Below are 12,421 nucleotides of genomic sequence, written 5' to 3' on the forward strand. Positions count from 1 at the left end.
GTCAGGGCATGAGTTGGGGTGGGCAGTCTATGTTTGTTTTTCTATGTTTGGTTTCTGTTTCGGCCTAGTATGGTTCTCAATCAGAGGCAGGTGTCGTTAGTTGTCTCTGATTGAGAATCATACTTAGGTAGCCTGGGTTTCACTGTTGGTTTGTGGGTGTTTGTTTCCGTGTGTGTGTTTGTCGCCACACGGTACTGTTTCGTTTTTTGTAGATTTCACGTTATCGTTTATTGTTTTTGTTCGAGTGTTCATTTAGCTTAAGAGGAGATCTGCCGTTACAGAAACACCCACCAACCAAGGACCAAGCACGTGGTAACAGGCAGCAGCAGCAGCAGGAGAGGCAAAGTACACAGGACTCCTGGACATGGGAGGAGATTCTGGACGGCAAAGGACCCTGGACTCAGCCAGGGGAATATCGCCGTCCCAAAGCAGAGCTGGAGGCAGCTAAAGCAGAGAGGCGCTGGTATGAGGAGGCAGCACGGCAGCGCGGATGGAAGCCCGAGAGGCAGCCCCAAAAATGTATTGGGGGGGGGGGGGACACGGGGAGTGTGGCGAAGCCAGGTAGGAGACCTGCGCCAACTTCCCGTGCTTACCGGAGAGAGAGAGGGACCGGGCACCGTGTTATGTGGTGGAGCGCACTGTGTCCCCGGTAGTGTGCATAGCCCGGTTCGGTACATTCCAGCTCCTCGTATCGGCCGGGCTAGAGTGGGCATCGAACCAGGTGCCATGAAGCCGGCCTTACGCATCTGGTCTCCAGTGCGTCTCCTCGGGCCTGGCGTACATGGCACCAGCCTTACGCATGGTGTCCCCGGTTCGCCAGCACAGTCCAGTGCGGGCTATTCCACCACGCCGCACTGGCCTGGCTACCGGGAGCATTAAACCAGGTAAGGTTGGGCAGGCTCGGTGCTCAAGAGCTCCAGTGCGTCTGCATGGTCCGCTCTATCCAGTGCCACCTCCACGCACCAGCCCTCCGGTGGCAGCCCCCCACACCAGGCTGTCTCTCCGCCTTCTGCCTACAGGTGCTCCCGCCTGTCCAGCGCTGCCAGAGCCTTCCTCCTGTCCTGAGCTGCCAGAGTCTCCCACCTGTCCTGAGCCACCAGAGTCTCCCGTCTGTCCTGAGCCGCCAGAGTCTCCCGTCTGTCCTGAGCCACCAGAGTCTCCCGTCTGTCCTGAGCCGCCAGAGTCTCCCGTCTGTCCTGAGCCGCCAGAGTCTCCCGTCTGTCCTGAGCCGCCAGTTTGTCCTGAGCCGCCAGAGCCGCCAGTCTGTCCTGAGCTGCCAGAGCCGCCAGACTGTCCTGAGCCGCCAGAGCCGCCAGTCTGTCCTGAGCCGCCAGAGCCTCCAGTCTGTCCTGAGCCGCCAGAGCCGTCTGTCTGTCCAGAGCCTTCAGCCAGCCAGGAGCTGCCAGAGCCGCCAGTCAGCCAGGAGCTGCCAGAGCCATCAGCCAGCCAGGAGCTGCCAGAGCCGCCAGCCAGCCAGGAGCTGCCAGAGCTGTCAGTCAGCCAGGAGCTGCCAGTCAGCCAGGAGCTGCCAGTCAGCCAGGAGCTGCCAGAGCCGTCAGTCAGCCAGGAGCTGCCAGAGTCGTCAGCCAGCCAGGAGCTGCCACAGCCGTCAGCCAGCCAGGTGATGCCAGAGCCGTCAGTCAGCCAAGCGATGCCAGAATCACCCTTCACTCCGGAGCTGCCAGAGTCTCCCTTCTGTCCGTCTCTGCCGGAGTCTCCCGTCCATCCGGCGCTGCCTGGATCTCCCGTCCGTCCGGCACTGCCGAAAACTCCCGTCCATTTCAGACCCATGGCTAGGGTCCCCAGTCGGAGGTCGGCGGCAAGGGTCGCCGCTCATAAGAGGCCACGGGGGCGGTTGAGGAGGCGGACAAAAACTGTGGTGAAGTGGGGTCCACCCAGACCCTCCCCTTTTTTTCAGGTTTTGCGGCCAGAGTCCCCACCTTTGGGGGGGGGGGGGGGATACTGTCACGTTCGGACCTTTATTTCCTTTGTTTTGTCTTTATTTAGTATGGTCAGGGCGTGAGTTGGGGTGGGCAGTCTATGTTTGTTTTTCTATGTTTGGTTTCTGTTTCGGCCTAGTATGATTCTCAATCAGAGGCAGGTGTCGTTAGTTGTCTCTGATTGAGAATCATACTTAGGTAGCCTGGGTTTCACTGTTTGTTTCCGTGTGTGTGTTTGTCGCCACACGGTACTGTTTCGTTTTTTGTAGATTTCACGTTATCGCTTATTGTTTTAGTTGTTCATTTGTCTTTATTAAAAACATTATGGACACTTACCACGCTGCATCTTGGTCCGATCCTTACTCCTCTTCAGACGAAGAGGAGATCTGCCGTTACAGGCATGGGTCCTCAGATTCTCAAAAGGTTCCACAGTTAGACCATCGAGAGCATCGTGACTGGTTGCATCACCGCCCGGTATGGCAACTGCTCGGCCTCCGACTGCAAGGCGCTACAGAGGGTAGTGCGTAAGGCCCAGTACATGACTGGGGCCAAGCTTCCTGCCATCCAGGACCTCTATACCAGGCGGTATGAGAGGAAGGCCCTAAAAATTGCCAAAGACTCCAGCCACTCTAGTCATAGACTGTTCTCTCTGAAAGCGGTACTGGAGCGTCAAGTCTATGTCCAAACAGCTTCTACCCCCAAGCCTTAAGATTGCTGAACAGCTAATCAAATGGCGACCCGGACTATTTCCATTGACCCCCCCCCCCTTTTTTAAGCTGCTACTACTCACTGTTTATTATCACTATACTCCTACCTACATGTACATATTACCTCAATTACCTTGATTAGACTTGGTACCGGTACCCCCTGTATATAGCCTCGTTATTGTTATATTATTGTTGTTCTTTTATTTTTAACTTTTTTTAATTTAGTAAATATTTTTTATAACAATTTTTTTTTCTTAAAACAGCATTGTTGGTTAAGGGCTTGTAAGTAAGCAATACACGGTAAGGTCTACTACACCTGTTGTATTCGGGCGCATGTGACAAATAAAATGTAATCTGATTTGAACACAATAAATTAATTTGACTTGTTGAAATAACCCAATATGCTTACCACTTTTTCCATGTGGTTTCATCATTCACAGGCTCCATGAAATGATGACCTCTTCCTAAATATTTGGTCAAATTATACATTTTGTGTATGGTTTCCTATAAACAAGGGTGGCTCAATTTAGCCCACTCATCCTTACATAAAAGGAGCAAAAAAACATTTAGGTCTAAAATCAGTAGTAAATTGCTGTATTCCACAACCAGCTACTGTCATGATTGTAATTCTGCCGCACATTTCTCATTCCAACAGTATTCCTACAATACCCTGTAATTCTGTCTGTGTCCTGTTTTTGGCTAAATAAATCACGTTACCCTTCCCCAATAGCTCCCATCAGCGCTGCAAAACTTGAAACTCAACTTTGACATAGTTCTCCATGCATAAGAGGGTTTCAAAGACTTTTCACATCACCTTTTAATTACCTCACTTTATTAACTGTAGCCACTAGCTACATCTAGATGTATTCTATTTTATTTGATAAACTGGGTGGTTCGAGCCCTGAATGCTGATTGGCTGACAGCCGTGGTATATCAGACCGTATACCACGGGCATGACAAAACATGTATTTTTACTGCTCTAATTACATTGGTAACCAGTTTATAATAACAATAAGGCACCTCAGGGCTTTGTGGTATATGGTCAATATACCATGGCTAAGGGCTGTGCCTAAGAACAGCCCTTAGCCGTGGTATATTGGCCATATACCACACCCTCTCGTGCCTTATTGCTTAAGTATACCACGGGTACGACAAAACATTTATTTTTACTGCTCTAAGTATATTGTTAACCAGTTTATAATAGCAAATCAAATCAATTCCAATTTTATTTGTCACATACACATGGTTAGCAGATGTTAATGCGAGTGTAGCGAAATGCTTGTGCTTCTAGTTCCGACAATGCAGTAATAACCAACGAGTAATCTAACCTAATAATTTCACAACAACTACCTTATACACACAAGTGTAAAGAGATTAAGAATATGTACATAAAAATATATGAATGAGTGATGGTACAGAACGGCATAGGCAAGATGCAGTAGATGGTATGGAGTACAGTATATACATATGAGATGAGTAATGTAGGGTATGTAAACATATACAAGTGTAATTGTTTAAAGTGGCTAGTGATAGTATATACACGTTGTATTGTGCCTAAGAACAGCCCTTAGCCGTGGTATATTGGCCATATACCACACCACCTCGTGCGTTATTGCTTAAGTATACCACGGGTATGACACAACATTTATTTTTACTGCTCTAAGTATGTTGGTAACCAGTTTATAATAGCATTAAAGCACCTTTGGGGTTTATGGTATATACGCCTTTGGGGTTTATGGTATACACGTGTTGCGTCGTACCTAAGAACATGCCATGGTATATTGGCCATATACCACACCTCCTCGGGCCTTATTGCTTAAATATATTGTAATGAAACAGCAGGGAGCAGGTCTCGAACCCTCGACCTTCGAGCCCGAGGTCCGGCGCGCTATTGACTGTGCCGCAAAAGCATGCTCGTGGGGCAGGGACGATTTCCGCGCGGTTAAACCCAGGGTCGTTACACTATAATTCTATTATATTCTATACCAGATATATGCCTGTCAGATGAAGATGTCATGTTGATTTGTCACATTGTCTTGTAATCTAGGCTCTCAATAAACCATTTACACATCTGCTTTTTTTCACCAAGTGGTAGCGGCGCACCATTCCTCTGGAACGACATTTCCCATAAAAACATGAGCTTTGTAATTAATCGTTGGTCCGTGAGCGCTGACACCAAAGACAGTACCAAAGACAGTACAGCAGAAACAGCTTCTCCATTAGAAATACCAGATCACGCTTGTAGGCGATGTCATGGTGACGTTGGCTGGCTGAAGTTATGCGCAGAAACACGTCTTCGGTCTAACGGGTCGTTTTGCACCGAACTGCGCATGTGCAAAGGCACTCATTCGATATAAAGTTGTTTTGACAAAAATGTAAACGTGTCAGTTTGTCACTTTCACGAGGTTGGAGTAATAACATGTCCAACTAGATAAAATATTGGCTCGAATCTAGATTGTGTCTTTAAAATTCGAGAAAATTAACATCTAAAGAAGAATTGTTCACTTCTCTAACTTCTCAATCCCAAAACCCCTACCTGACCTGCTTGGTCTGCTTCACAAGCGTTCCCGGAAGCCTCGCGATCTTGAGCCTTTGGGTTTAGACTCTGTGCGTACACAAATGGCCTGTGCTGACACCGGCCAAAAGGGATGATGTCACCTGCAACAGCCCTATGATTATTGTGTTAAAGGGGAATACACAACCATAAAGCACCGATCGAACTGCTTCAATTATGGATTTGTTTACAAGGTAAGCTAAATCGATATTAGATAACTAGCACGATGACGGTGGTGTATTTTTTTTCCCCACATACAAATATATTCCAGAGACATTTTTTTACATATTTACGGCAACAGATCGACACAGATGAGACCCGATGACCGAGGATCAGCTAGATGGGTGGGACGAAGGGATAAAACATGCAAATTCGATTGCAAATGAAAGATCTATGTGAACCGCCGCCACATTTTGGATGCAAAACTGCACAGTTAAAGGCGATTTGATTACCTCGGTATGTGAAGAATGTCTTTACGCGGTTTCAAGTGTCGTGTGTCTTTTGTATCAGTTCGTGTATTTATGCGGGCTTGTGGCGAAGAAGCCGGTGTTATATCTCTGGAACTGGTGTTCGCATGCAATGCAACTATAGTAGGCCTATACAAGTGAATGCTTTGATCTGTTGTAATTTTATTAATGCAGTGTAGCTTAAACCTGTTTTTTTGTTTTGCAATTAGGCCTACAGTGTGATTATGGTGTGAATGATCGAGATTGGGAACAAGTTAGATATATGCATTCACAACGTGTATTACTCTACTCCAACTGTAATTTGCCTATGAATGTCATTTCCCTTGAACGTCAGTTAGAAGTTAAAAGTATGTGGACACATGCTCATAGGACATCTCATTCCCAAATCATGGGCATTAATATGGAGTTGGTACCCCTCTTTGCTGCTTTAACAGCCTCCACTCTTCTGGGAAGGCATTCCATTAGATGTTGGAACATTGCTGCGGGGACTTGCTTCTGTTCAGCCACAAGAGCATGAGTGAAGTTGGGCAATTAGGCCTGGCTCACAGCCGAAGTTCCAATTCATCCCAAAGGTGTTTGATGAGGTTGAGGTCAGGGTTCTAAGCCAGTCAAGTTCTTCCACACCAATCTCGAAGAAAAAAAACATTTTTGTATGGACCTCGCTTTGAACGGGGGCATTGTCATGCTGAAACAGGAAATGGCCTTCCCCAAACTGTTGCCACATAGTTGGAAGCACAGAGTCGTCTAGAAGGTCATTGTATGATGTAGTGTTAAGATTTCCCTTCACTGAAACTAAGGGGCCTAGCTCAAACCATGAAAAACATCCCCGGACCGTTATTCCTCCTCCACCAAACTTTACAGTTGGCACTATCCATTCAGGCAGGTAGCGGTCTCCTGGCATCCCCCAAACCCAGATTTGTCTGTCAGAGTGCAAGATGGGAACGTGTCCAATGGACTGCTCCAGAGTCCAATGGACGCAAGCTTTACACCACTCCAGCTTGACATTGCACATGGTGATGTTAAGCTTGTGTGCAGCTGCTCGGCCATGGAAACCCATTTCATGAAGCTCGCGACAAACAGTTATTGTGCTGACGTTGTTTCCAAAGGCAGTTTGGAACTCGGTAGTGAGTGTTACAACCAAAGACAGATGATTTTTACACGCTTCAGCAATCGGCGGTCCTGTACTGTGAGCTTGTGTGGCCTTCCACTTCGAGGCTGCTCATAGACATTGTCCCTTCACAATAACAGCACTTACAGCTGACCCGGGGCAGATCTAACAGGGCAGACATTTGATGAACTGACTTGGAAAGGTGGCATCCTATGATGGTGCCATGTTGAAAGTCACTGAGCACTTCAGTAAGGCCAATGTTTGTCTATGGAGATTGCATGGCTGTGTGCTCGTTTTTATACATCTGTCAGCAATGGGTGTGGCTGAAAAAGCCGAATCCACTCATTTGAAGGGGTGTCCGCATACTTTTGTTAATACTGTATGGTATATGTCATTCCTATCCCAATATTTGACTAAAGGAGCCTAAATTTACTCCGTGCAAGGATCTTTCTTACATGTTCTGTTTAAAGGGCGAATTGGCTCTGGAAGCCAAAACAGCAAAATACTCCATCTGAACTTGAATCGATTCTCAAGTGCAGTGCAGTTCTAGAAACATAAATCCCTTTCCCTTTTTTTAACTAGGCAAGTCAGTTAAGAACAAATTCTTATTTTCAATGACAGCCTAGGAACACTGGGTTAACTGTCTGTTCAGGGGCAGAATGACAGATTTGTACCTTGTCAGCTCAGGGATTTGAACTTGCAACCTTTCAGTTACTAGTCCAACACTCTAACCACTAGGCTACCCTGCCGCCCCTTTGACTTTGAGTTCATATCAAAATTATTACACAAATGCTAAATGCACATTTAATCCACACTGTTTTTACCAGTTTTAATATGGCTGTGACAATATTTTTCAGTGACATGTTTGTGGCGTCTGTCTTCCGTTTACTCACAGGTGTTCAGAGACGCAGATAGCTAATTAGCACAGGTAGTCCACTCTGTCTTCTGTCTGTTTTCCGTAAACAAGCGCTGTATAACATGGAAATATGGCCGTGTGGGAACCCTAACCCTATTAAAGGTGTGTATCTAGTGAACCTTTTTGTTTTTTGAAAAGATCCTTATGTTTCCAAAACTGTACGGCAAGCGACGCGTGTTAATGTTCAGACCGAGAGTCTCGGCTCTTTAAGTTTTACCATCAATAAGCAAACAAGTTTCTCTCAATGATATATTGTTGTTAGGAAACTGCCTGTCGTTTGTATTCTATATTCTTCCCTTGGGGTCAGAGTAGCAGTGAGGGACATACAGGCAATTCCACAGTAACAGAGGGATGCTGAGACTCAGATTTTTCACTTTAAAATGCATGTTTGGTAGCAGAATGAGGGCACAAACCGTCATTCTGTCTGTTCTTTAGATCTGCACTGTTCAAGTAAATGTATTTTTGTAAAATTTTCTGTGGAAGTTATGAAAAGTAGTTATTGGTTTAACTTTGCTACCATTTGGTTTTTGTTTGACATAGATTTTAATGTGAGAGTCTCAGCATCCCTCTTATCGTGGAAGTAAGCATTTCACTGTTAGTCCACACCTGTTGTTCACGAAGCATGTGACAAATCAAATTTAATTTTGATTAAAAAACGGCCTAGAGGACATTACAACTTGTTTACATGCATCAGTTTTGCCCCTCTAATCCTATCATCAGGTGAGGCATTAAAAATAAAAGGTTTAACCAATGTTTGCTGAACCGTCTTGTGCGCAATCCACCCCTAATTGCTGTGTGTAATGATGTAGAAGATGGGTGATGTCTTGGTTGCCTCCATGCACTGACGTCCGTGATGTTAGACATGCATAGGCTTGAATGTTCTATCATACGCAAAATAGTCTACATGCTACCCGGAGGCCTCAGATCAAGCCCAAGTCATGCTAATGACAACAAACCTAGTAGCTCAGTGCTAACCTGTTCTCGTTCTGAAATATGACGGGTATTTTGTAGGGCCGACACAAATCACGTGCCTCAGTCAGCCTCACGATCACTTAGATTACTACAGTGCTGTTAATCATCCATTCCAGACCAGGCCCCTCTCTCTGTGTGTTTTTGTGTCTGTGTGCGGCACTGGATTCTCAGCCTTTTTAATAAGTAATACCTCCGATACTTAACACGCTGAGCACCGGGCAGAAGCCCAAGTCTCTTCCAGGCATCATCAGACCATTCCGTTTAGATGGGTTCCTGTCTGGCTGCCTACGCTGCTCCCCCAGGCTGACATTCCCCCTGGTTCACCAGCCCTGAATCGCAGGTTCCTACTACTGACCTCTCTGCATTCCCCTGTCTGGGGGACTGACTGGGGCTCTAATAGCGTATAGGAATCCCACCCTCCCCCCTCTCTTGTGTGGGTGTGTGTGTATGCACATTTTGTGTGCGTGTCTGGCGTGTCTGTTTTGTTATCCAGCAGACAGCCACAAGGGGATTTTATTTAGCTCAATTAGTGAGAGATCTGGAATCGCTGACATGAAGTGTGGGAGTAGCAGAAGCCTTAAATTAAAACCAGTGAGGTCATACTGATAGCTCCTACAGTACAGTGTTTATGGTATTCTATCTCAACGTGAGGGAATGTCGCAGCTATGCCAAGATGTGATACCAGAACTTCTTTCCACTACAAGTAACCGATACCGAGCAAGGAGGAGTTCTGTGAGAGATGTTTGTGTTCCTCTGTGATGTTCCCCCCCGAACTCATCTAAATCTCTGACTCAGACTCTCCCAGACTCAGTCATGCACAATGACACCATGACGTATGGGTAAAGAGTCATTAATACCATTAGTATTTAAAACATATTCATAGAACTTAAGTGATGAATGAATGACTGACCTCTAGTCTACCTCTGTGGTGGCAGATGCAGTCTGAGGAGAAGTACAAATGAGCTAGATGGGTGGTAGAGAAATAAGGTAGAGCATTCACCTCTAACTGGGCTAGGTGTAGTTGTTCATAACACGTGCCAGTCTTGAGCTAACTCAATGGCAATTGGGAAAGCCTTTCAAAAGAGCAACATTGAAGCTCTTCCACTAAATGTGTGCAGGAGCTACCTCCGGAAATATATATATATATATATATAGCGTTTGGCACAGTTCCGGTTGGCACTGTTTTTTCCTCCTAATTTAGTTATGATGATTTAGTTTTTGGAATAGTTTTGTTGCTATGTCAAAACATTGCTCAGGTGAGGTGAGGATAAATGAGGTAACTCACTCAGGGAAACCAAGCCAGTTGTTTTCCTTTCGGTGCTCGCTCAGCTTCCGCCTTTGCCTGTGAACTGCTCTGGAGAATGATTTACCAGTGTACTCTATGCTCTGCTAGACTTTATTGTGTGTGTTTGTGTTTTGCTTTGTGTGTGTTCTAGACTTGCATATTTGCATGTGGTGGAGACAGACATAGCATAAGGCAGACATTGCATAAAGGTTGGTGGGTGGTAACACCCTTTGTACCACCCACATTCAAATTAGGCAGATAGAAGGAGCACCAGCATGTGCGGTCGGTGCATCGGGCACCATTTAGTTTTCTGCGTAGGACTAGTATGAAGTGGATGGGACTATCCCAGAGGCCTCTGTAGCCCTGCCCTGCCTGCCTTGCCCCACCCATTGAGCCCAGCCCTCTGTCCGGTGAGGCTCAACAATGGTTCAGTGTAGCTGTTTGAACAACTTCCCATTCTCTGCTTGTGTGCTTCATTGGGGCTGGACAATGGTGTGTCCTGGTGTTATTCATTCTCAGGCAGAGGCGCAGCCAGCCAGTCTGTCTGTCACCCCACCCCACTTCCTCAGTGAGCCTCAGCTCCCCCTAACTCTGGTCCTCTAGCCCAGCTCCCCCTAACTCTGGTCCTCTAGCCCAGCTCCTCCTAACTTAAACCCTCCAGAGGGCTGCCTCAGTGAACCCAGCTCCCCTCGCTGCTCCCCTAGAGAAGGTTGTCAGTACCCACACAGCATACACAAACGTACACCCCAAAGATGGAGAAGCTTTGCAGACTGTGTTGATAGTACTTTATAGCCAACGGGCAGCTGGAAAGTGTGCCTAATGCATAAAAGGGGTTTTCTTCCTCTCTCTCTTTCTTAACTTATGTTTGTCTTTGAGTGGTTGTGACGAGCAAGCAGCTTTGAAATGTTTTCTGCTTTGAGGCTTGTGTGTATGCTTTGAATAATCTTCCGTATTTGGCGAGTGTGTTACAATACTATGCTTTGAATCGTCTTGTTTGGCAACAGGGCAGAGAGAGTGTGAACAGGCATTCATCTTAGAGGTACACATTACATCACCATACTCAGAAACAATGAGACCCTCACGTACAAACTAAGCCGGCTCCTACTCTTATCCCTAACCATGAAGTAACAAGTAAGAACTCTGAAAATCTTAGTTGGGGCAGGAGTGAAACTATGAGCCAGAATGCTTTTCCACAGGGGAAGGCCTAAATGGATTCATGTCTCGTTTGCGACATGCTAACAAAGAGCCCAGGCGGCATTCCACTGTGAATAAGCTTGAAGAGCGTCTCTTGTTTGTCATCAACATTCCACATCACTGACACTGTTGTTCCAAATAGCTGGAAGGGTTCCATGAGTTGAAGCAATGTGCCTTGTCATGTTGCAGTGATACGTGATCGGCATGAATGATTGCTACAGTGTTGCTTCAGTAATGTGACATGCAAAAGGTGACCAAATAAAAAAAGCGTTGATGTTCATAGCTACCTGACGGCTACCGGTTTGAATGAACAAACTCCCATGCCTGCCTTAATGCTCCTCGTGGTTGCTGTTTTCACAGACGACTACAGCATTTGCTCACCTATCGATGTTATTGTGAGTGGGGCAGTTGCTCACAGTGTGTGAGTGATTGTACTCTAAATAGTGACGGGGTTTCCAGATGAAGCAAACCAATGGGATTGTTTTTATAATGTTCACAATAAGAATTGATTTCCCATGGCACATCAAATGGAACCAAGTATTTTGTTTTTTAACCGTCTGACCATAGGCCTATATGGGCTGTAGGTTCTTTGTAGTGCTTCAAAGGACTCATAATATTGTGTAAAATCATTCAATATGGACATGCTGTGCTTTCTATACCTGTCTCAGCCTCTCTGTTCCCTGAATAAGATGATGTATAGGAAATGTTTTCTGTCATATTGGTACTTCTTGTCTGTCTCCTTTGGCTAGATTTTAAACAGAAGGGGGGGGGGGGCTGACCTTTCACCATAAAGCACAGGTCCTCCTCAAAGAAGATCATATCCTGCTGACTGAGGTCTGAGACATCCAGGCCTGGGTATCTTTCCAACATAAAACTTACTGTAGTTATAAATATATCCTGGATCAGTGAGGAGGATGTCCGGTAGCTCTGATCCTTTCAACAGATGGAAGGAGAATTGATGGCTACTGTCTGGTCTCTGAGTCAATCAGAAGAACTGTCCATGTTGGTCAGGCGTATTGAAATCTTCAAAAGAAACTTGGACCTCCTGAGAATTGAATTTTTAACTACCTCAAGGAGGAAAATCTCTGTCTGATCTGTCTAAAGTGTACTGGGTACTAGCCAGTCTCCGCCCAGTACCCTGCCCTGAACTTTAGTCACTGTTACTAGCCAGCTACTACCCGATACTCAACTCTGCACTTTAAAGACTGCTGCCCTATGTACAGTCGTGGCCAAAAGTTTTGAGAATGACACAAATATTAATTTTCACAAAGTTTGCTG

This window comes from Oncorhynchus nerka, linkage group LG18 (assembly GCF_034236695.1).
Source record: "Oncorhynchus nerka isolate Pitt River linkage group LG18, Oner_Uvic_2.0, whole genome shotgun sequence".
NCBI lineage: Eukaryota > Metazoa > Chordata > Actinopteri > Salmoniformes > Salmonidae > Oncorhynchus > Oncorhynchus nerka.